The sequence below is a fragment of the Stegodyphus dumicola genome, chromosome 1 (assembly GCF_044657685.1).
Source record: "Stegodyphus dumicola isolate Sdum_Otavi_A_Nest chromosome 1, ASM4465768v1".
NCBI lineage: Eukaryota > Metazoa > Arthropoda > Arachnida > Araneae > Eresidae > Stegodyphus > Stegodyphus dumicola.
In genome coordinates, this window is record NC_140768.1 from 104,213,584 (window position 1) to 104,234,552 (window position 20,969).

Sequence of the window (20,969 nt, forward strand, 5' to 3'; positions counted from 1 at the left end):
AAGGGATATTAGTCTCGAAACAATATTTCGCGTTATTTCACTTTTCATTCGAATTTGTTCCCATTCGGAAAAACGTAAGGTATTATTCTTTCATGGTCAATCTTTCTGTAATTAATTAACAAACTAAACTATTCAAAAGCACCAGATGCATTTTTTAAGAATAGTATTATTTTTATTATTTACTTTTCATTCAAACTAATTTGAATAAATAGAATTTCATTACATACTTTTTCACTTTTAAAATAAATAGAAGATATACATAACTTTTCCCTGTTAATCTAAATGCATATTTTTCTAATGCGCTATAAAATGTCTCGCTATTTCACCTAAGCCATCTCTATAGATAATCCCTACCGATAAATCATATTAAACTTCAAAATCACTCAGGGGATTGTTAAAATCTGAAACCTTTCAGTTTATATATATATATATGTATTTATGTAAGATAAAATTATATGAATCAGAATTATAATATAACTATAAATATTAATTCTTCCTCTTTATCGTAAAATCGTAATAACTTCTCTGCATTGCGTCATTTCTAGAGCACTCTATGGCCCACGCAGCTCTGATGACGTAATAATTGTAAACCAAAACTTTTCTTTTCGCCGTGCTTCCATCCTTCATAACTACGCACTTCAGCTTTTGCTCTCTACTGTGCTAAGACGTCATTTCGCTGGCTTGCTTTCTATCTCAACAATATCAAAAATGTAAATCTTTTGTGGAAAGGCACGACTAGAGTGCCAAGTGATTGTGGCCACAAATATCAATTGCAAATAAAAATGGAATTAAAACTGCCTCGACTGCCAAGTTCTTTACATATTACCAAGTTAGCATTATTAGTATACTACGCAATCAAAAATTTTCTTCAATATGGATCTAATCACGCATCGACAGTGTTCCGTCTTTTTCTTGTGCTTTTATTATGACACACACACACACACACACATTATATATATATATATATATATATATACCGTTTCGAGACTAATCGCCCTTCTGGGCTTTGAAGGGCGATTAGTCTCGAAACGGTATTTTGCGTTGAATATCTCTAAAAGTCTGAATCACTTTTCAAAATCTTGCCACCAAATATTATCACCCTCCGCTGCCCAGACAGTATACTGGTTAGGGGAGCCGGCTGCGATACCAAAGGGCCCGGGTTCGAATCCTAGAGAAGGCATGATTGAAACTGTCGTTCCCTTCATAGAAGGCAAAGGCGGCACACCTATTCTGCATCCATAATAAAGTGACCATCACTTCCGGACTTAGCCCTTCTGTGCTTAGTGGCTAAGCCGAAGACGGCCTGCCATTGGGGAGAAAATAATTACCGCCCCGTATTATATATTGCATTAAAGAAATTAAATAATGAAGAATGTGCACGACTGTATGTATGTTTTTCACATTGTAAAAAAAACGACGGTACCTAGAGCCATCCAATTTTGAATTACGTAATCCTCCACCCGAACATGGGCACCTGGAAGCCCGAATTTGGAATTCGTTTTATTGTCTGTTTAATATTTTCTAAAACTTGAGCGATTTTTTGATTAACAAACTCAACGATTTCAAAGCGAGCAATGGCAACACTGTACGAAACAAAAACATTTTTATCTCCAGCGCGCGAGACTGTATGCTGGAAATTCTAAAGCTATACTGTTTTTAAATATTTTGTGGTATTGCTGATAAATTGACTTTTATGTGGTTTAAGTGGGGAAAACATGATATTTAATAAATAAAAAACGTGCCTTTGGGCGTAATATAAAATCTGAAAGCTTTATGATTTTTTTAAAATCCAGATCTAGTATTTTCTTGTATAATTTATAAAAAATATTTTTACTTAATGATAACTCTATCCAAACACAGACGGTAGGATAACTATCAAACTGACGCGGTGTATCGTTTGAAAAGCTTCATTCCTGTGTTTCGAGTTCTGTAGCTTGATATGATCAAATACACGTTTTTGTAATTTCTTGCCACCATACACGCACAAAGTATTAATTTTAATTTATAGTATAACTATCAATGATTTTGTATCGTGATCTCCTATCAATCAACTGCAATGAAAGAAACTTTAATGAAAAGAAAACGAAAGGTGTTTAAGGATAGGAGACACGTGTCTGCGATAGCGTCAGAGATAACTTTCGATGCAAACAGGTAATATTACGTCATTGAAATTTAGGTGTTGCTATCTTGTTATCTGTCATTTAAATGCTTTCAACGGTAGCACCAATAAAAGGACCTGCAATCCGATCCTTTTTTATTCCAGTCCAATACTTGTCTGATGAAACCAAGATATTCTTGTAGTTGGAAGGAGTTAATTCGATAAAAAGAATCCAAATACAGTAAACGCAGCTTGATTAGCATGATCACGTTTGTGACTACTTTAATCGAATGATAACATTAAACGATGAGGAAAGAATATTCTTCAAACTAGCAATGGAATTTAGTTACTGTAATATAAATAAAAGAATGAAAAAACGTCTGGATTGAAATTTGAACGACGCATTAGAGGACTGGTTAAGGTTTTTAGGTTCTCTCCCTGAGCATAGCAGGTTGCTAATCTTCTCTTGGACTCACTCCTGCTAACACTTTTTTTTTGTCTTTTTAGCTTTATCATTAAGCATCGCTTTCCACCCCTTACGCCACATAAAACTCAATAGCAAAATCACAAAATATTTAAAAGCAGCATATTTTTAGAATTCCCCATAGTGTTAGGAGTTACCATACGCATTTTTACTCCAAAGGGGCAATTTGCCCAGGACTATTAATTTCGTTTTCGCATTTTAGGTTGATTCACTATAAGCGTTGTTTCACTTTTCAAATTGTTGCGACCAAATATTATCGCCTTCTATTATATCTAAAGAAATTAAATAACGAAGAATCTGCATAAAAGTATGTATGTTTCTTGCATTTTGATAAAACAACGGTACCATTTAATTTTAAATAATATAATCCTCCTTCAAATATGGGCATTTGGAAGCTCTAATTTGGAATTTGGAATTTGTTTTATTATGGATTTCATGTTTTGTAATATGAAATCCATAATGTATGATATTAACAGACTCAAGGATTTCAAAGCGAGCAATAGCAACGTTGTACAGGGGAAAAAAATTATCTCCAGCGCGACAGACTGTGTATTGGAAATTCTAAAGATATGATCATTTTAAAATTATTTTGCGGTATTGCTCTTGAACTGAATTTTATAGTTTAAGTGTGAAGAACATGATGTTTAATAAATAAAGGTAACACAAAAAAAACTCCCCTTTGGGCGTAATGCAAAACCTGAAAGCTTTATGATTTTATTTCTTTTAAAATCGTGTATAATAGTCGTTATTGTTTTTAACGTTACCTATATTATTTTTTTTAAAAACTGGCCGCCCGAGCAACCAGCTGCTTAAAAGAATTATCATAACAAAGAAAAAAATCTGATGTGTACACCACATGACTTCCTTGTACGGAATATTAAATTATACGCATTTTTTTCTTGCATTTCGTTTAAACTTATTGGATTGAATTAAATCTACTTCGCTGACAGCGCATAAACCACAATAGAATAAATGCATTCTTTAAAATTCACTCTATTTGTTTACCATAGCGACACTTTGCGCTAGGTTCACTTAACAGTATTATATTTCGTTCATATTATAACTCAGAATGCACAAAATTTATATCATTTAAAGAATTATCTAATCGTTACCACATGTCCTATTCAAATACTATAATAAAGCTAGATTTATGTGTAAAAGAAATTAAGCAAACAAAACAAAAAAGAAACAGTTTTTCACAGACCATTGAGTATTTCTCATTCAATTAATCCAGTTCTCACTTCGCGACAAGGCAAAAATACATAAAAACTCAAAATATCTGTATTAAAAATTACTAATTATTAAAAATTAAATTATAAAAAATTAAGTAAATCTTGAACACTTATTTCCTCGAAAAAATTCCAGAAAGGATTAAGCATGATTTAATTCGCAATAATAAATGAAGGCGTTATCTTTGTTGTTGCGAAGCTACGTTTCTCTACATTGGCAACAAATCCACTAATCTGCTGTTTCAAATGTAAACAAGCAATGGCCGCCATGAAAAAAATTATTAGGCTTAGCGGCACTTAAACAACTTTAAAATTGTTGATAATTCTAAAAATATTGCATAGAGATTTACTAAAGGCATAAAATCTTTAACCGGAAGATAAGAACAACAGAATTCAATCATTTTTAAAGCAAAAAATATACAATTTACAGAACATATAAGAGTAAAGAAACTGAGATCACTGAGCCGGGTAACAGAGTGGATATATATATATATATAAACATATTTATATACGTTTGGCGCGGCCGGTTGCAACCAAAATACGAGGTGCACATCTGTATGTTATAGTAGTCCTATATACAAAATTTCAACGTTCTGAGGCTACTCGTTTTTGAGTTATGCGAGATACGTTCGTACAGACGCCACGAAAAATTCTCTTCAGAATTCATTTTAAAGCAGTTTTGTAATTATTTTGGGGGAAAAGAGTCTTTTATCCTGTCCTTACGTACAGATATCACGCAAAAACATCGTTAAATTGTATTTGAAAGCGGTCAAAATGGATATTTTCGTTGAAATATGCAGCCTGAAACTTTTCGCGATTACAATACTTCCTTTTTACTTCATACAAGGAAGTAAAAATGTATAATGATTTTAATGAGCCCAGCTAGTGTCATTTCTTGAAAATATTTAATATTTCTAATCAGACAGCTCGTGATTTAATAAATTTTTTTTAAGCCTATTAGTGTAAGAACTAAAGAAAATAATTTTAAGAACAGCGCTTATTTCTTTCAATCATTTGGTTGGCTACTCAGAAACAGAAAATTTATATTTGAAAATTCGATATCTTGCGCTTTACTGAATGGCAGATGCTATTGCGTGGAGACAATAATTATACTATTTGGGGTACTGGCAACACATTTTTTTTTCGAATAGCCGAATCTGTGGATTTAAACTGAAAGATCTAACATTTTGCCCAATGACAACAGTCTGATGCGCAGAAGATAAAAATGTTTATTTTGTTTATTTTGTACAGTGTTGCTACTCCTCTGTTTCAAACCGCTGAGTTTGTTAAGCAAAAATTAGTTAAATTTGTACAAAATCTGAAACAAATCAAAAACAAATTCCAAATTCGTGCTTAGAGGTGTCCGGGTGAATGACTAAGTGTATAAAAAATTCGGTGGCATTAAATGCTATCGTGTTTCCACAATGCGAGGAACATACATACAAATTCTTCATTTTAATTTTTACTTCCTTTTTTTATATATATGTAAATAATATACGACGATAATATTTGGTGGCAACAGTTTGAAAAGGATTCAGACACAAAGTTTTTTAAACTAATAGCACCTCGGTGCTAAAAAACATGCCATGGAATTTAACTGATTTAACATGAATGTAATCAGAAACATATAAATAGTTATTTCGCAGGACTTTAATTAGAAAATGGCAAAAATTCGTTTTTTTTTTAACTGTTCACTGGGCCATTTCTATCAATAATCCCTACTGATAAACTATTTTAAACTTCAAAAGAGTCCTTTTGGGAGATTGTTAAAATCTGAAACCCTTCAGATTAAAAATTTTTTTTTCATCCAGATCTAGTATCTTTCTCTTGCGTAATTTATTAACAAATATTTTTACTTGGTAAGTCTATCCAAACATAGACGGTAGGATAAATGTAAACGTGCAAAAGTTCATTTACGTGCTGTTCATAAAATTTCTGAAAATTATTTGAGCAATGCTGACCCGATAATATTAACTATTTATAGTCCATCGTTAAAAGAGAACATGTGAATGTAAAATTAAAAATTACGAAAAAAAAAAAAAAAAAAAATAGACGTTTTCAAATGTGCGTGCTACATTTGATGTAATCGCTAACAGCTGTATTGGTATTGTAAACTGAATTATGTCCTTACCATTAAGTCGCATCTAAAATTTAAGTGATACTGATGTTCTGAAAAATACATTAACAGTTTGTTTTGACCTTATTTGCGACTTTACTTTAGTTAAAAAATTATTCTATAATGTATTTTGATCATATTAACCGAATTATTGATCACAGTAAGCGAAGTATTTCCCTTATTTTCTTATGCAAACGGCCGAGACTTCGACAAATGAATAAAAATATACAAAGGATAACATTAACAGCAATCATATTAGGCCGCTACTGTTGTAAAACTTTGCGTTTAATTAATATAAATCGAATTTCGAAAAGTTCGTTACACTACAGTATTATATTACCATCCACGATGAGTGTGTATACAGAATTTGAGCTCCATAGGTTTTCAGGGACTAGTTCAAAAATGGATAACAAACATTTGACAATAACGGCAAACACCATTGAGTGAGCTAAATCATATTCTTGTTTAATAACACTTGAAAAATTTAAATCTGTTTTAATGTCAGATACATTTTTGGTTGCTAGAACTTTAAAGTCGCAAGAAAGAACATATATTACGCGACGCAATAAAATTAAGATTTGGAACTTTTTAAACGAATGCTGAGAAACATGTGCAGAAACTTAATGAAATACGGGAAAAAAAAAGAAAAAAAAAATCCACAATAGAGTAGATTTTATTGCAAATAATTTTAAATACTAGTCGTTAAACTCAGTCGTTATTTTTGAGATTAGTAAAAGAAAATGAATATTGAATGCGAAGAAATCTACACAGAAGCTAAAAGAAGCTTATGATGTATTGCCACACTCCTTAAAGGATGCTACCAAGCGATGCGATGGCTGGAGGAACCGATTTTCCCCCTTTTGTTTCGGAATGCAATATATTTGTAACAAATGTATAAAATTGCCCAAATATTTTTTTTCTCATTCTTGTTTTGAAGGAAAGCGATGAGTTAATTTTACAACGTTACCGGATACATTTTTAAATGCTGACATTTTAAGATAATACTGGAAAAAAATCGAGCAATTTTTACAAATTCGCTAAAAAAAATCAGAAATTAAGTAAAATGTTTTATACAAACTATATTGTAAGCTCTATCGAAACGATTTGGAATGTTTGGAAGTGAGGGAAGTAAAAACAGTTATAAATTCCTTAGTATGTATGACTTTCACTGATAACGAGAACGGAACAGCGACGACGTTAAAGTACGATGGATGACTTGCACTTCTGATAGGAGGTGCTGCCTGAGAGCAAGATTATAAGAAAAACGTCCTGAGTGTCGGACCCGTGGGAGTGGTTTATCGATATTTTATGTAGACAGTGACCTTTCTCTTGTTTAGAAGGTCAAGTGTTTAAAACTTCATCGAAATAATAACATCGAATAAATGTGTAGAGCTGTAGAAAAAACAAACATTCTACTTTTTATACACAGATAATTTTAATGAATCCAACTAGTGACATTCCTTGAGTCCAGTTAATAATTAATAATTTTTTAAATGACTCTGCTTTTATTGCTTTTATATCGCTTAATTTGTTACTTAATAGCATAATATACTTGAAAGAGAAATTGAATATCCTACGCTTTGCTGAACACTGCCACTTGGAAGATAAAAATATACGAGTAGTAATTCGGGCCGTGGTAATACATTTATTTGAAATCGCTTAGTTTGCTAATTAAATTCGAACCTGTTAAAATACTTAAACAAAACTTTATGTTTAAGTAGGGAGAGAAAGCGGACACATGTTTACCCATACGCGAATGTGATATGTATAATAAACCTTCGACTAGCGATTTTTTTTTTTTCGAAAGAAATTTATTTTCGCACATACCGTTTGCACACGTCCTTACCTTGGTTTTAATTTTATAAAGTTTGTCTTCTACGTAAATTTTCGATCACGAAAGTACTTTGAATGACACAAATGTTCTTAATTTTAGAGAGCAAAGTTGAAGTGCGTAGTTATGCAAGATGGAAGCACGCGAAGAGAAAAGTTTTGGTTTGCAATTTGGTGACTGGTCAAGAGGCATCTGCATTAAGGGTTACGTAAGATCGCATGATTAATTTGAATGGCGCAGTTTAGACTTACAGAGCTATTTTTAGGACAGAGCGATGAAGTTTCCAAATGAAATAGAAAATAAAAGAGGTTATAGTGAATTAAATTTAGAAGTTTGCTTTCATATTTCTTATGTGATATAACAAAATAAGATAGCTGTTTCAAAAAAAAAAAATAATAATAATAATAATTGGCAACCTCAAAATTAACATTATAAATTTGGTGATCTGCCCCCTAAATTCATCTCTTATCACAGGTTCCAGATTTTTCTGTCTTACGTAACGTTTTAATGCAGATGCCTCTTGTCCAATCAAATTAATTGTAAACCAAAATTCTGAACTGAAACTTTTCCGACTCCCACCCTTCCTTCTCTGAAGTTCTATAATACTTTCCCCTTTTCCGCATAAGCTCTCCTGCCGGTAAGATGCTTTTTATATATGCTGCTGCCGCTTACTTGCTTAAAATGACGTCATACTTTAAAATGCAACTTACTGTATTCAAATATAATTAGGAAACATTTTGTCTGAAAAAGGAAAGATCTGGAAACGACTCAATGCAGAGAAGTTATTACGAGTTTCAGAATAGAGAGGAAGAATTAATGTTTTACCGTTAGTTTAAATTATAATTTTGATTCACATATTTTTTATCTTACATATATAAGAAAAATACTTTGAATGACGTAAATACTCATGTGTCTGCTCTTTAAAATTTTTAAAAATTAGTTTTATAAGAATAACGAAATCTAATTTTTTATTGTATTGTATTCTGTTGACTACTTTTACTTTTATTCAGTGCATTCAATTTGTGTAAGTACTTTTGTGTATTCGCATTTCATCCATTTTATTTTCCCTCGCATTTACTATCTGAAACGTATTTTCTGCAGAATCTTCATTAAGCTACACGAACGTGGCAGGTGATCCCGCACTTGAGAAATTTTCCAAATATTTGATTTTTCCCCTCCTTTTGTTTGCTCCGATCTTTTGAAATTCTAATCTTTTTTTCGCCTCTCTAGTCCTACTCCTCCGATGTGCCTCTAAGGAAGTGCGGTCAAGATGAATTCATGTGAAGCGCCTCGGAGTTTTCAGTTGCCGTCAGATAGCGGCCCAATATGAGATTATTAACGTTTTCCTATATTGTTATTGAAATACAGAGTACGTCTTCGTTCCTCCAGTGTTCCTCTCGGAAACTCCGGTCGAATGGTGGCATACACAAATTTGCCGCCCTTCTTGATATAACAAATAACTTCAAAAAATGTAAAATGACATGTAGAGAAATAAATTAAAATGTACGTTTATTGCGAAGTAAAAACTTTAATTTCAACATCTTAAAATTATATCATTATTTTTTGTTTGAAATTCATCAGTGATATTGTAGATGTCTTTTTGATTGCCCTTGCTGGTATGTACACAGTAGAAAAAGATATCTTATATTGGAAATATACATTTGTAGTTCTTGAATGCTTCTAAAATTATTTTTATTTATAAAACGCTTCTCATAGTTAGCAACACTTACAGTAATTGAGAGGAAAGTTCATACTAATGTTACAGTATTTGGAACTTTGCTCTGGAAATTGTATTTAAAATAGCCGAGAAATCCAAAATAGCCGCCCTTCCTCGTTTACGTCTCCATATACCTAGCAATAACGGAAATAAAACTCCGAAATACTTTTTTCTTAACGAAGAATCCTTATGAATGAGACCTTGATCAGAAATTAGTTGATATTCGTAATTTACATTCAAAAGTTTCTGCAGAATAAAAAAGACGTAACAAATATTGAAATCACGACGTGGTTCCTTTCAGTATTTTATCTAGAGTAAAAACTCTTTTTTTTCTCAATTTAATTCCATTAGCAGTTTAGAATCTAATTATTCTTCTCCTGCCTTCTACCCTACGATCCATCTGACTAACCCCTATAAAATAATGCCTGACGCGAAAAATGCCGCCCCTAAATGTGTGCCTCTCTGGACGGACCCCCTTTCTAGCTACGTCGCTGTAGTCGAGACTCATTCGTGTGAGGTGCCCCTAGGACTTTGGAAGGTAACAGAGCCGGCTCAGTTACCATCAAATATTGTAATGTTAGTATTACTGTGTATTCTTATTGGAATGTAGGTTTCTTTTTAAAAAGTAATATTACGATAATAGCCTGCAGTTTATACGTGGCTCCATTTCGTTTGTTACGTTCTTGTAGTAACCGCGTTTTTTGGAAATTAAATGACTTGCGTAATTTCCCGCTCTCGAATTTCGGACGCTAAAATAAGTAAAGAATAAAAGTGTCAAAATAAGCGAGGAAATACGCTAAGAGATATCTTTTGAGTAGCTTGAATTACTTTCTCCAGTCAACTTTAATGTTGCATTTCGACAAGGCTTCATTAAAAAATGCATGTATAAAGAAATATTCTCTGTTATTTTCAACCTCTCTCTCGATCCAGCTTTTTGATTAAAGGTATTTACGGTACCTCCTCCGCATACATCAAATTGAATTGGAAACGCGAAAGGACTGACGTAACAAAGCAACTAATAGATGTTACATCCATCACTTTGAACCCCACATCATTTTTCCCGAAAGAGAAAAGCGTGAGAACTTTTCGAGCAGCACGGAAATAAACTAATCGAATTTCCTGACCACCTTCGGTTAGGAGGGGTAGAACAGGGCGGACACAGAAAGCAACAAAAATAAATAAGAGAATCAAATCCGTAATCAAAGGTGACAACACTCATACCCACCGATATTGAAGTGATGATAAAATTGATCTACTACAACCCACCTGCTGCTGGTGCTTCACCAAAACAGACCAAAAAAAGAAAACAATTAAAAAAGTATCCTTCATAGTAGCTTGAGAGTTGAAGGGGGGATGGAGAAGTAGCAGTAGAAGTCATTTACTTTCTTAAAAGCGCTCCGGGGTAAGGAGCGGATGCGGTCTATTGGTCAAGCAATCGACGGAAAAAAAAATGGCAAAGGGTGTTTTCTGGGGGCGATGACACCACTCGGGATGGTTCAGGAAAGATGAAGGACGGTCGTCGACATCTGCCGGACCTCAGTGGTCAGTTTGAAGATTCACTTTGACCTTTAATATTGGCCATATGCACAGATTTTTGAACCAGTTTCAAAAGCCTTATCGGAACTAATTGTTGAATTTAGAATGAAAATCTGTATTAAAATGCGAAAGTGGCACAGAAAATATTTAAATTTGTTTTGGGGAAAGCAGAGCTTAACTTAAGCCGGAACCCAGCTCCGGTACTTCTTAGTTTTGGGGATAAATCGTAATTCTAGCCTGAGCGTACCGAAGCCCTAAATAAGAAGGCTCCGGCATTTCTTTTATGTAACTGAACAACAATTTTAGAAGAAATCTGATCGAAAATTTTATTTTTAGTAATAAAATTATATTAAGAATCATTTATTAAATTTTAATTTTAATTTTTTAATTACTTTAATCATTAATTATTTAATTAACTGAATGATTAATTATTTTAATTTTAATTATCAGTCATTTTGTTAGTCATTTTATTTATTTAGTTATTCTCGTTCCTCTTTCCTGACGACCTTCGGTAGGCCTCCGGCACGGAAGATTTTAGAAATTAGCCCTGGAGGGAAGTGAAAGGTTTCGATTTGATTTACTCTGTAAGAAATCTTAAGTTAATTAATCAGTTATTAATAAATTCAACCTTTACTATCATTTCTCCTTTTCGTATTCCTCAGCACAACGTAAATGAGTAGCTAGTATTTAAACTGAGATTTTGGGATTTTAAGACAGAGCATGTTTCTGGCATCGCGCGTGCTCTACTTTGTCAATTTTCTGCCAGCCCTGATAGTTGTAATTATTCGACTTTACGTTTTCTCGCTGCTGACATTTTAATTCTTACGCTCCGGTGGAGTTAGTGAGCCACCTTCTAGTATAATAATTAATTGTGCAGTCTTTGACCACTGTTCCACGTTTAAAGTAAATCTGACTATTCTATTTATTTACATAACGAGGAGTTGTAGTTATATTGTAGCAGAAGAAAGTGCCGTTGTGTTCTAAATTCCGTTTAATTAAAAAGGTTATTTTTAACCCTTTCACAACTTTGTCGTTGTTTCGCATATAGGGATAATTCGCTTCATGTCTGTTAGGATTAATGGACTGAATAGCATTACCAGATCAAATATAACCCTGTAACTCTATGCCAATGGCCTTCAAATTGTGTTCCACGGTACCTTGAGGTTCCGCGAGTCAAATAAAAACTCGAAAAGAAGATTTTAAGACACTAGTTGACTAGCATTTATTAACTAAAAAACCTAAACATACATTTAGTTGTGGATTAATTAGTTTTAAAACTTCACTTATAGTTATCGTTTGTCAAAGATAATGATGTTAAACAGTTTTCTAATGGAAAATTAATTGAATTCAGGCGATAGTTTTCAAAATAATACAATGGAGCACTTTTTTTTCAATGTAAGAAAAATATAATAGAGTGTTTTCCATAAAAAAAAATATGACTGGATAAAATATTCGTTCGAGTACTACGATAAATCGTAAGAGTTCCAATGAAGGAAAGGAAACAACTAATCTACATATCAACAGATTCGACATTAAAATCTAAATTTAAGCAAGAATAGCTTGTAGAGTCAGTAGGATTTTATGGATGCAGGAGACATGAAGAAAATGTGCCCTCGCCGGCCTTCGAACCTGGACCTCTCAAATACGCGCTCCATGTGATGCCGTTACACCACGAATACATGCAGAAAGGAGAAAAATGCCATTCGGAACAACGTCTTTAAGTAAAAAACGTTCTCAACGTATTTGTTAAGAAAAACAAAATATGGAGACAAATTAAATGTAGAATATGAAATGCGAGAGCAGATAATATCAGTAGAGCCAGACGTCGACAGTTTTTGCAAAACAATGCTAGCACATCCAAGTCACTTAAAATAATGCAAGGATAAGTGACACATGGAGCAGAGATTAATGCTATTAATGAGCAAATTACATCAGTTTCATATAATTTTTTTTAAATAAAACGTACATTAAAAAAACGCAGTGGCGCAACAGCCCTAGTAGGCCACGGCCTGCTGTGCCCATTTTCTGCTTTCTTCACCCTTGGACCCCGAAGTGCATCAGCATATGCCCTGCGCAAGTGGTCAGCTTGTCGCAAGACCCCTCCCGCCCGGTATTTAGTCCCCAAGCGAACTTGGTATACTCATTTTACCGAACCACTCATGGATGAAAGGCTGAGTCAACCTTGCCCAACCCGAGGTTCGAGCCCCGGACCTGTGGTACAGCTGCGCGACGGGCAAGCCACTTCGCCAACGAGCGGTAAAAAAAAAATACAATATTTTTATTTAATTATCTTTGCCTAAATGCCTATAACATACTGATCTGATTTAAATATTATTTTAAGATATGTTTTCTTAAGGGCGCGATGTGGTTTCCTGAAAAAACTTTATAGTTTTATGGATTCCACGAGATGAAAAAATTTGAAGATCACCGCTCTATGCTGTTAAAAAGCATGTTATTACTTTTCGAATTAAATATTTAATTTCAAAAATATATTGGTTTTTAAAATTTTCCTTTCACTTTTATATTTCAATTATTTATTTTTAAACATAAATAAAATATTTACTTTTATTTCGAAAACAAGAGTTCTAAAAAAAGAGTAATAACTTAAATAATTCTCTAAAATTTAAATTTAATGAATTATTAAAAATACAATTCTTAACCTTTTAATAATTTATTAATTTTAAATTCTTTTTTTCGTGCTTTTCTCGATCAAAAAATAGTTTTTAAAGAACCCCTTCTTTAAATCAGTAGAAAGGAAAAGGAAAATGGCGCACTTGCGACCCTGAAATCAATTAACTATAATTTTTTCCTCACATGGCGATATATGCAGCGAATACACCTATAGTAAATATAGTTTATGTAGCGAATGGCATGATTTCACTGGCCAATAAGCATGAGTCAAGGACTGACGTCGCATGATGAACTGATTAATTTCCTTAGCAACCAGATGCAGTCACAAAAGTGTTTGTATGTTCAATGTAAGTTTTCGTGTAATTAAATTGTATTTTGTTACGTAGTAACCGAAGTAACACCTCAACCGAAGTAACACCGGGTAGACATTATTTATGATGCTAATTCTTCAGAGTTCGACTTCATTGTCTGACGTACAGCATTCGTATTACAATACTTAAAATTGTTATTTGAGAAAGGTTATGTGCGTGTGATTATGGCAAAGCCTCGAGGAATGAAATCCATTTGTTTATAAAATTAAAGCTTTGTTACGTAACCGATACAAAGTATGTTTTAAGCTCAAGAACTTCAAAAATTTAAATTAAAAGATAAATTTTCTGTGTAGGAAATTTTAAAGAAGCGCACGTGGAGAAGGCATTTAGAGTATTTAATTAAATTTCGAGGCTATCCGTCTAAGTTTGATGACTGGCTCCCTGCATCTAACTGATTCCTAATATAAAAAATCTGATGTGTACACCACATGACTTCCTTGTACGGAATATTAAATTATACGCATTTTTTCTTGCATTTCATTTAAACTTATTGGATTGAATTAAATTTACTTCGCCGACAGCACATAAACCACAATAGAATAAATGCATTCTTTAAAATTCGCTCTAGTATTTGTTCACCGATTCACTTAACAGTATTATATTTCGTTCATATTATAACTCATAATGCACAACATTTATATCATTTAAAGAATAGAATTATCTAATCGTTGCCACATGTTCTATTCAAATACTATAATAAAGCTAGAATGATGTATAAAAGAAATTAAGCAAACAAAACAAAAAGAAACAGTTTTTCGCAGACGATTGAGTATTTCTCATTCAATTAATTCACTTCTCACTTCACGAGAAGGCAAAAATACATAAAAACTCAAAATATCTATATTAAAAATTACGAAGTAAATCTTAAACACTTATTTCCTCGAAAAACTTCCAGAAAGTATTAAGCATGATTTAATTGGCAATAATAAATGAAGGCGTTATCTTTGTTGTTGCGAAGCTAAGTTTCTCTAGATTGGCAACAAATCCACTAGTCTGCTGTTTCAAATGTAAGCAATCCATGGCCGCCATAAAAAAAAGGCTTAGCGGCACTTAAACAACTTTAAAATTGTTGATAATTCTAAAAATATTGCATACAGATTGACTAAAGGCATAAAAACCTTAACCGGAAGATAAGAACAACATAGTTCTATCCTTTTTAAAGCAAAAAATGTACAATTTACAAACCTATAAGAGTAAAGAAACTGAGATCACTGAGCCGGGTAACAGAGTGGATATATATATAAATATATTTATATACGTTTGGTGAGGCCGATTGCAACCAAAATACAAGGTGCACATCTAGCAGTCCTATATACAAAATTTCAACTTTCTGAGGCTACTTGTTTTTGAGTTATGCGAGATACGTACGTACATACGTTCGTACAGACGCCACGAAAAATTCTCTTCAGAATTCATTTTAAAGCAGTTTTAACCGAGTCTTTTATTCTGTCCTTACGTACAGATGACACGCAAAAGCATCGTTAAATGACATTCGATAGCGGTCAAAATGGATATTTTTGTTGAAATATGCTGCCTAAAACTTTTCGCGATTACAATACTTCCTTTTTACTTCGTACAAGGAAGTAAAAACGAATGCTTGTGCCAGTCAGTTTTCTCAACCAATGCGTTGGGCTATATAACGTTCCCGAGCGATAGCTTTATGAATTATTTTTCCGAAGACGAAATATCTCATTATATACTCTCTTACCTATACCCACTAAATGGTTACAGCCGAAAACATCGCGGCAAAAACATCGCGGACGATAACGTCGCGGAGAAAACAACGCAAGGCGAAAACGTCGTGCTACAAAACATTGTGGGAGAAAACATCGCAAAGAGAAAACATCGCAGTTCTAAAACATCGTGGTACAAAACATCGTCGTCGAAAATAAAGCAGTTCAAAAACTTCGCAATTTAAAAACATCGTCGTCGAAAATATCGTGGTAAAAAATAAAGTATCTACAAATCATCGCTTGACGATAACATGGCGGACATGCTTTTTTCATACATGCTTTTCGCAAACATACGTTAATAACTGTAAATGGATATTCCCATAATGATTTGTGAGCGCAAAATGGAAAGAAGGATAATTTTTATTTTCACATTTTTTTATTAACTAATAAATTTTTTCTGAAAAAGTAAGAAGGAAACTTAAGCATAGCAAATTAATGCAACTTATAGCAATTAATAGAATTTTAAACCGACATAGTTAACTAACAAAGACCATTAATAAATAATTTTTATAAAGTTTTTACTAGTAATTTTTCGTGAAAGTATAATCTATAAGTTGCATTTAATTTTCTATGCTTAAGTTTCCTTCTTACTTTTTCAGAAAAAACTTATTAGCTAATAAAAAATGTGAAAGTAAAAATTATCCTTCTTTACATTTTGCGCTCACAAATCTTTATGGGAATATTCATTTACAGTTATTAAAGCATGTAGGGAAAAAGCATGTCTGCGATGTTATCGTCATGCGATGATTTGTAGATACTTTATTTTTTACCACGATATTTTCGACGACGATGTTTTTAAACTGCGAAGTTTTTTAACCGCTTTATTTTCGACAACAATGTTTTAGGACTGCGATGTTTTCTCTTTGCGATGATTTCTACCACGATGTTTTGTAGTACGATGTTTTCGCCTTGCGTTGTTTTCTCCGCGACGTTTTCGTCCGCGATGTTTTTGCCGCGATGTTATCGGCGGACACCCCACTAAATTGCAGTGTGAGTCAGTCACGGTAGAGCATCAAAGGCACTGCAGTTGTCTTCATATTTGTCCTAAAAATTATTGAAAGAAGTCCTGAAATGTGTCCGTTCTTTTTGTATCAAAGCCATACGTGAATGCTGCCTGAATACTTTAAAAAGAAATGTACATACCTCACTCAAAGCGCCAAAAGAGACATCTTCAGAGGCACAAACTGACATTACGGAAACTGGCACATGAAAAATCCATTATTCGTGAAAAACGCAAGTGGATTGTGCAGAAAAAAAAAAAAAAAAAAAAAAAAAAAAAAAAAAAAAGGCAGTGTTTTCAACGCACTTGATCCCTGCAGCTTTAAGCTCTATTACGGCAATCTTGACTGGAACATACTAAAAAGTATGTTTTAATACCCGGAGAATCAATGACCAGACATACTCCTTCCGAAAAACACGTCAGTGAATTAGATCCTGAAATTTCGCTCGTTCTCAATAGCTCCCTGACAGATGATGAAAAAAATCAAGTTAAACTGTGAACTTTTACAAGAGAAATTACAAATGTAATATTTCAGTCCATAATGGATAGTCGGAAAAAAGAAATATGATGAAGGAATAAAGAAAGAAATTGAATCCATATCTGAGAAACGTCAAGATAAAAACTTTGGAGATACTGTGATGAAAAGTGTTTCTACAGATTTATGGAAATATGTCAACAATATTCTCGTAATTTTCAAGAAACATCCTGAAATTATAAAATGGAACGAACAGGGCGAAATTTTCTTCCGAGACGAGTTAGAGGCAAATTCTAATTTTGCGAACATAATGACTATACTTTTAACAAATAAATAAATAAATAAATAATAATAAAAAAAAATTCTGTAAGGTTTCAGATTTTAAATTACGTCCAGAGGGGCATTTTTTTAAAGTTTAGTGTGGTACCTTTATTTATTAAATATCATGTTCTTCGCGCTTAAACCATAAAATTCAGTTCAATAGCAATGTCGCAAAATAATTTTAAAATGAGCTTTAGAATTTCCAGTACACAGTTCCGCGCGCTGGAGATACAAAGATTTCCCCGTAGAGTGTTGCCATTGCTCGCTCTGAAATCCTTGAGTTTTTTAATCAAAAATTCGTTAAAGTTTTACAAAATATAAAACCGATAATAAAACAAATTCCAAATTTCAAATTTGGTCTTCCACGTGCCCATATTCGTAGGAGAATTACGTCATTCAAAATTCGATGGCTCTATGTATCGTTGTTTTATCACAATGCGAGAAATACATTTATGCAGACTTTTCATTATTTAATTTCTTCAAATATAATGCAGGACTCTAACATTTGGTGGCAACAGTTTGAAAAGTAAAACGGACATTTATAGTGATTCAACGCAAAATCGCAAAACGAAAACAATAGTCCTTCAGGGACAAAGCCCCTTTGGACTACACTCCGAACAGAAGAGGAATTTTTAAGAGCTGTAGAGAATATAAATATCCATCTCATTACATTAAAAACAAAAATCTGTATGCGCATAGTTTACTGGCTAGATCTTTACTTGAATTTTGAAGTGACTATTCGTTAAGTTCAAACTGTATCCATGACAAGACGTAGGAAGGTGAAAAGACTTTTGATTCAATTTAAGAAGGAATTTACAGATGACCCTTCTGGTGCTTACAAACTTAGCCAATACTTTTGATTGCAACTCGATATAAAATTAAAACTAAGTTAAATAATCAGCCGAAGCTGCGCACAGATAATTAACACGAGTTGGCTCTTAGCCCTATCTATGACGTAGACAAACCGGCAATTAATATGCCTGGCCATAAAATATCAAGCTTAAATCAGAGAAACAACGTGGCCGAATGGCAGAACACACTCTATCTGAGGTAATTTAGGCACCAGCGTAAATAGTGTCTTTCCACCTTACTTCACATATCACGCGAAACTGAAATATCGTTTTGGCAGAAAATGGAAATGAGAGAAGATAGAAAGGTAAGTAACTGAAACAAAACTGATTAGCTGGTTAGTTCAAAACTAAATGCTTTTTAATAGGTTTAAGGAATGTTTCCTGTAATTTGTTTATAAGGACGTCTTTATCTACTGAGTAAGATGTAAAAAGGTATGTACATTATCTTTTGATAATGTATTCCGAATAGCAATTAATAAACTGTCATTTCCCTAATCATATATTTAGTATCATAAATAACTATCTTATCTGCTATGACTACCTCACGTATAACTTAACCTTGATTGACTAATTCTGATAAGATCGGAGGTCAGACTGATGCCATTAAGAAAAATATGGTACTATTGAAATAGAATTCGTAAGCTGATTACTGATCAGAAGAGATGAAATCATCGCATGATAACAAATGTCGCATAGATATCAGTAAATTGCTAAGGTTTGATTTCTTAAAGCAATGATTTTCATAATTCTTGTTATAGGTTTATAATGTCCTCTGACTCTTCATGTCTCCCGCTAGAGCAGTTCTGTTTTCGGGCAAAGCATAATACCACTCATCAACTCCTTAAAGTGGTCAACACATCACCGAACGCATGTATTGCCAAGAGCTACACTGGGGCCGTCTTTTTCGACATTGCAAAGGCATTTGACTAGATCTGGCACCAGGGACTCCTTAATAAACTCATCCATCTTAATCTTCCGAATTTTTTTATCCACCTCATAGCCTCCTTTCTCACTAACTTGAGTTTCAAGGTAGGAGGGGAGAGAACCTTGCCTTCTAGCTGCCGCATTCAAGCCGGTGTTCCACAGGATATAGTGCTTGGGCCCATCCTTTTCAATCTCTAAACTCAGGATATGCCTTACAATCCCAGGATATAGCATACTGATTTTTTCGGATGATACTGCCCCCTTGGCTCAAGCAGCCAACTTAAAATACTTCAGAACTCTTCTTCAAAGCTGCCTTCTTCCTCTTGAAGGCTGGTATACCAAAGAGCACATTGCTATCAACATACACAAATCTTCCGCAATTATCTTCCATAAACGAAATTCCATTAGAATTCCTCCTCTTTGGAAACCAATAGAATGGACTAGCAACATTACCTGTCTTGGAGTAAATCTTGATAGAAAACTCTTTCTTCTAACTCATTTCTAGAAAGTTCATGAAAAATTTAATTATACTATTTGGAATATGTATAATTAAATTATACTATTTAATTATACAGTATTGTATAATTTAATCATACTGCTGGACGCCATAGCAAGCTGTCTATCGAAAACAAGGTTATATTGTACGAATCTGTCCTTCTTCCTGCTCTTCCCTACGCATCTTCTATTTGGGGCCAAGCATCTAAGTTCAATGTTCACCAGCTACAGATTTTTCAAAACAAGACTCGCACCTTTCAAAACAAGTTAACGCACCTTGGTATATCAGGAACTCTGTCGCCCAAAACGACCTTAAAATTCAATAAATCAATGACGACATTAGATAAAACATCATTAGGTTCTAACTTTCAGTCAAACATCATCAAAATCCAATTATCTCCAATCAAAAACACAGCCCCTTTCCACTGGAAAAATACGCTTATCCTGCTAACCTGTTCCACCTCTACTGTTTTTGCAGACTTCAGGTCCACATCTTTGATTCGTTTCGAGTTTTTTCTCCGACTTTGTCTCTGCTTGAATATCACGAATTTTAATCAGGCCTCCTTAGGGAATTTTCTCACCAGCTCAGCAGTTTCCCTTAAATGCATGCTTGCTATTCAACTCATGAATTTTTAATATATACTTTGTAACTCTTACGAAGCAAAGGGAGCTTTGCTCCCGCTACTTCATTCAACATGTAGTCAAGTCATGGGACAGGCTTCTTAGACATATTTCACGTTATGTGCCCTTATGGAATTTATCTGCATATGCGGTCTCATAGCATTTATTAGGCGGAATACATCAGGAAAAATACCCGATAATCGCGGCATACAGAGGAAGCTGGTGTTGGAAACGTTGTCATGTTGCTTCCCGCGGGTGAATATTTCCTTCTGACTACATTTGAGGATTGAATTCTGTATTCGAAGTGGAAGCTACTATCTTTGAAAATGATGTGGCGGGAGATCTTATTGCCAGCCTTGTTCCCGAACATGAAACTTTCAATTTTGTGAAATATTTATTAATTAAGTTTAGGGTGGGTCACCCTTTTATTTTTAATATCCCTCGTGTGAATTATTTTATATAAAACTTTTCGGAAATTTTCAAATTTAATATTAGAGACTAAGAAGTTTTCCAGAGTTTTGTTAGACATGTGTTAC